The 5,982-nt window shown below is 42.9% G+C and overlaps 1 pseudogene; it reads right to left on the bottom strand.

Moving 5' to 3' along the window:
• Positions 1-3,813: 3,813 nt before the first annotated feature.
• LOC121471711 lies at positions 3,814-5,487 on the bottom strand (annotated as a pseudogene).
• Positions 5,488-5,982: the final 495 nt, after the last annotated feature.

Genomic DNA, 5,982 nt, shown 5'->3' with positions numbered 1-5,982 from the left:
TCGACAAAATAGATGAAGCGATGGTTTTGAGACCATTGGCCTACTAGTAACAAAGCCATCCCTGACAGAAGAGAAACAGATGAGGTGGGGTTTACAATGAACTCAGCATATTGCCCAGAGAGGATTTCCAGGCACAGCAGAGAAGGAAGGAAGTAGGCTTCATAAATTATAAAAGCAAAATGTGAAATTCTGAGAGGGCAAGTTGGCTAGAATTTGAGACAAAAGTAGACAAGAGGAAGGAGTGAGAGAGGAAGGGAGAGAGGTTGAAGGGAGGGGAGAGAGAGAGAGAGAAGGTGAAGGGGAGGGAGGGAGAAGGACGAGGGACCTGCAGAGGCATCCCTTCAGGCCTTTGGCTGAATCGGTTTGGGGCATGCATGTGAAAAAATGACCCAAAGCCAGAGAAAGAATAACCATAAAATATTAGCAGTACAAATTCTGGAACTACACAAGTCTGAGAACAGTGCATGGTCCTCCCCCAGCTGGAGTCAGAAATCCATCTAATTGGGATCCCTGGGTGGCGCAGTGGTTTGGCGCCTGCCTTTGGCCCAGGGCGCAATCTTGGAGACCCGAGATCGAATCCCACGTCGGGCTCCCGGTGCATGGAGCCTGCTTCTTCCGCTGCCTCTCTCTCTCTCTCTCTCTCTCTGTGACTATCATAAATAAATAAAAATTTAAAAAAAAAGAAATCCATCTAATTAAGAAGACATCATTGGGTAAAGCCTCAGAATAGTTTTTTCCTTTAATAGTAAGATCTAAATAGCATGCTTCTATCGGGGTGGTACAAATCTACACACTCTATACATTAGATAGAGCTAAATACACACAAACACACACTCACTTATATACGTACTTGTAAAACAGGTAAAATCTGAATAAAGCTGATAGATGGCATCAATGTCTATTTCTTGGTCATGTTGTTATACCACAGTTATACAGCATGCTACCAGCGAGGGGGAACAGAGTGAAGGGTGCATAGGATCTATCTATCTACAATGACTTCAGAATAAAAAATAATCTTTAATTTACAAATTAAAAAAGGAAATTTAGTCTTAATTATATATAATTAAAATATACTAATATTTTAAGAACTGTGTACTGAAATTGTGTTTCAAGAACTGTCTACTTCTCATATTCCCTTAGAAGGAATATATCTATGCACAAAGGTCAACTTTGTTTCTAGGTTTTTAGGCTTAAATCACTCCTTTTCCCTATGGAGCTCAATATTATGAGATACTTCATGAGATAAATCAAGCACTTGAGATATATGGCCTTATTGCTTCTTCTCCCCTTCAAACATCCAGTGATGCAGCATCCTCAACCCCAAAATTTCCCTTCCCTTTCCCCAGAAAGGAAAATCCTATTATTGCTTAACTTCTTTTAGTAACTAATATAGGACTCATACAAAACTCTAGAAAACTACCTTGGATAATGTGGATTTGATCATTTCCTGCTAAGTCCAAGCTTACTGTGCTATCACATATTAAATTTACCATTTCTTCCCAAATAGCTGAACTAATTGTCCTCTGTCAAGCACACTAGTTAAAAATAAAAGAGATGGGCTATTTTCCTTATTGGAGACATACATTTCCTTTGAACTATTATCCTCTAAACCTTTGCAAAGTCTTGCCTTATACCTGATACTTCAGTTACCATCAATTTTCCTCAGTCCTGCTATAAGCTTAAAATTGTTATCGTTAGGGCACCTGGGTGGCTCAGTAGGTTAAGCATCTGCCTTTGGCTCAAGTCATGATCCTGAGGTCCTGGGCTCAAGCCCCACATTGGACTCCCTGCTCCAAGGGGAACCTGCTTCTCTCTCTCCCTCTGCCTGCCACTCCCCTTGCTTATGTTCTCTCTGTCAAATAAATAAATAACAATATTTCTTAAAAGAGAGAGGGAAAAAAGAATGCAATCCCTGTTCCTGGTCTCTTTTCTATTGCAAATTTAAGTGGAAAAGGACTCATACGATACACAGCTGATCTGTAACATACGAGGTAGACTTTACAACATTTCCTTAGCCTGGATCTGGTCATCTGACTGTGTTTTCACGACTCTTTATAAGCGCTAATGATCATTTTATTCCTGATACTGGCCTGGACTGCAGTTTGCTAGTACATCCTATCCACAGTCTTAAATGGCTCTTCATAGTTATTGTCATATCAGATAATTCACAACAATTCATACTTAAATGAAAAGAGGTGGAGGGAGTAACTCCAGTACAACTATAGATGATATTTTCTAAACAACCTCTCATTCAATAGAACTCTGGCAATGGCGCAGTCCTGAACACCATAGATTAGTATCATGAAGCCTTTATCTACCTTTCTAGCCCTATCTGCCATTTTTACCAAATGATAAACTGAGAAATAACACAAATGCCCTGATAACTGGAGGTTGACCTAAAAAGAACAGCAGCCCATGGTGTCCCTCCTGACTTTAAGTAATTTAATAGAATATCGACATCTGATGACGTTACTCCACAACCATAACAGGACAAAACAGACTACAAGGACATCACCCAATAGCAAAAACTACTAAATCCCCCGCTCCCCTGACCAAACAACTAACCACTACTTCAACTAAGACAATTCTAGCTCTACTTTTCCATCTTACCTCCTAGATTAAAAATTAGGACAATATGCAATTACTACTTTGCCATCATTGCATGACAAGTACTAATTCAGAACAGAATCCCCTTTTCTTTTCCTTCTCACAAAACATCCAGGATAAACAAGACAAGAGTAAACAGCCCATGTTGTCCCCCACCGAGACAACCTACAATTCCACACTTGCTCCATCACCCTTGCTATAGTGAGTTAATAAATAGTGTTGGACTCTAGGTGCATTCCTGGTGATCTTTAGACATCGTGGTCTATCAAGCTCACATACAACAAGAGGCTTAATGAGAAAGATTGTGACTGTTCCTAACATTGGTTAGCCTGTGGGTTAAATGCTATTTTCAGGGTTTGTGGATGTGAATGTAAACTAGCACAACCACTTCAGAAAATTCTCAAGCTGGATCTACCTATCCTGAATACATAACTGTCCCATGGTGCCCAAGAGTTCCATCCCAGGTTTACATCCAAGAGATAAGGAAATCCATCTCCACTAAAAGATAAGCATGTAATGTTCGTGGATGCTTTATTCATAACAGCACCAAACTGAAAGCAAGCTAAAAAAAAACCTATCCAAAAAAAAAAAAAAGTAAATCACTTATGTAAAGTAGTACACAGCATGTAAAGTGAATGAATTACAATTACAGTTAATATGAACTAATCTCAAACACAGAATGCTGAGCACAGAAGCCAGACACTAGATGTACATACTAGAAAAGTCACTTTATATAAAGTTCAAAAAGAGGTTCTAATGCAGCCAGAAGTTAGAATATTAGTTACACTTCAGAGTATAGTCACTAGTAGCACAAGGAAGATGTAGGAAACCTCTGTTTCCTGCACTGGATTACACGAGCATATAAATTTGTAGAAATTCATAAATCAAAAAAAAAAGAAATTCATAAATCTGTGTATATAAGATATGTACACTTTTTTTTCTTTTTTACAATTTTTGCTTTGTTTTGGGAATTGGCAGTCATCTGAGGCTTTATTTGGGAAAAGATACTTGAATTGGGTTTTAGTTTGGGCCATGGGCAAGAGGGGATAGCCAAGGCAGTAGACACTACCCCTCAAAGGGTATGCTAAGGCCTGAGGCTGAGCCTCAGGTATGCTCCTGTCCCAGACGCTCCCCTGCACAGCTCCTTCCCTCAAAGGCTCTACGGCAGCCACAGGAGCGGGGAGACTGAGGGGCTGTGGTGCTTATTCAGTTGGACAGGAGGACATCAGAGGACTCAAATACCAGCTTCCCATCACGGGTCATGATCTTCTTTAAAACTATGGTGTTGGAGGAGCGGCCATGGATAAAGGAGCTGGAGCTCCCACCACAGCCCAAGCTGGACTGAAAGGAGCTCAAATTATAGTTGAGACCAGGGCTTCTGAGGCCCCTGTAGCCGAGCTCAGCCCACCTTAGAAGCCAATGGTGGTCTTAGTATGGATACTCGTGTTCTGCCTCCCAGCGTCTAGCCAGCTCGTGTCACCCTCCAATAGCTTGCAGAAGATGGTGATCTCAATGTCCTAGGCCAGCTTGATGTTCATGAATTCCTGGTAGTCATGCAGCTGTCATGCCATGTCCTAGTTGGCTTGCTGCAGGGTAGCCTTGGCCAGCTTGGCACTGGCATCCTTAATGTCTAGCTCCTTGTGTTCCTCAGTATCAACTCTAGCAACCTCCAGGGAAGCCCTCTGGCCTTTGAGGCCCTTTAAATAGGCCTACAATCAGGTGATATTCTGGTTCATCTCAGAAATCTCCATCTTTGTGCGAGGGAGGTTAGCCCCATGCTTCCCAGCCAATGTCTGCAGCTCCTCATACTTAATCTGGTACGTGGCCTTAGCCTCGGCCCAGCTACAGCTGGCAGTGTCCTCATACTGGGCCTTGACCTCAGCAATGATCTGTCCAGGACCAGGGAGTGGCTATTTTTTTTTTAAATATTTTTTTTAATATTTTTTTTTTAAATTTTTATTTATTTATGATAGTCACAGAGAGGGAGAGAGAGGCAGAGACACAGGCGGAGGGAGAAGCAGGCTCCATGCACCGGGAGCCTGATGTGGGATTCGATCCCGGGTCTCCAGGATCGCGCCCTGGGCCAAAGGCAGGCGCAAAACCGCTGCGCCACCCAGGGATCCCAGTGGCTATTGTCCATAGACAGAACCATGGACATGTCTGAGACCTGGGACTATGGCTCATGGATGTCCTCTTCATACAGCCTTAAGAAGCCAATCTCGTCAGTCGGAACATCCAGGTGGGATTCCAGCTCTCTCTTGTTTATGTAAGCTTTCTCCACATCCTTCTCAATGAGGACAAATTCATTCTCCACATCTGCATGCACTTTGACCTCCCTCTATCTATTCTTGAAGTCCTCCACCAGCCCCTCCAAGTCCACTGCTACCTTCAGCTTCTCCTGGCCCAGTGTGTCCAGCTGCTGCCTAAAGTTGTTGATGTAGCTCTTTACCATGTTGTCCATGTTGCTCCAGACTATTTTCTGCTGCTGTAAAAGGCTCCACTTGGTCCCCAGAATTTTGTTCTGCTGCTCTGCATGTTGCATCTTGTTGATGAAGGAGGCAAATTTCTTGAGCATCTTGTCTGCAACTTCTGGGTACACACAGTCTGGATGTTGAGGTCCACCTGCAGTTTAAGGAAGTTCAGCAGCTCTAGTTCACTGAGACAGCTGTGATGCCCCCCATACCCCTAGCCCCACTGCAGCTCCCAGCCATACTCATGCTGGTGCCCAGTTCACCCCTAGGAAACCGCTACTACTGCCCATTTGGGAGAAGGCAGAGGAGCTGATGCCAGCGCCAGGGGCACTCATGTGCAAGCAGTTACTAGAGGCCCAGGGACTGGAGGTAGACACTTGTAGGATTTTTGGTTCACCCTGATGGACATGGTGGAGATTGGAGGGGAGGCGAGCTGGCTATACCTTATAGAGATTTGAGAAGAAGCCAAGAAGTTGCTTGTAGGTAGCCTAAAAATTCTGAATTTACTGGTTTCACAAAAATGCAGGACACACACCAAAATTTAACTATCATTCTTGCGTAGTAGGATTCTATTTTTTTAAAAACTACATTAAGTACAGTTACTATATCATTCAGAGTCCACTATTAAGCAGATGGCATATCAAAAGCTCAGTTGAAAGAAGTTTAAGGAAGAAACAATTTCTAGAGGTGTAGGCAGAGCTCAGTAAACCAACATGCCGTGGTGATGCACCCAGGAGCTAGCAAGAGTAGGAAGTTCTTAAGCCTCATCACAGAAGGGGAAGGAGTCACTAGACACCAGCAAAGACCGTAGTTGCAGATAATGAGCACCTCAAAGAAAACAGCCACTGACTAAACCTTAGACTGGCAGAGACAGGGAAAAGGAAATAATTACCTTGATCTTTCT

This window comes from Vulpes lagopus, chromosome 11 (genome assembly GCF_018345385.1).
Source record: "Vulpes lagopus strain Blue_001 chromosome 11, ASM1834538v1, whole genome shotgun sequence".
NCBI lineage: Eukaryota > Metazoa > Chordata > Mammalia > Carnivora > Canidae > Vulpes > Vulpes lagopus.
The sequence above is the reverse complement of the archived record's forward strand: the minus strand, read 5'-3'. Positions and strand labels throughout refer to the sequence as shown.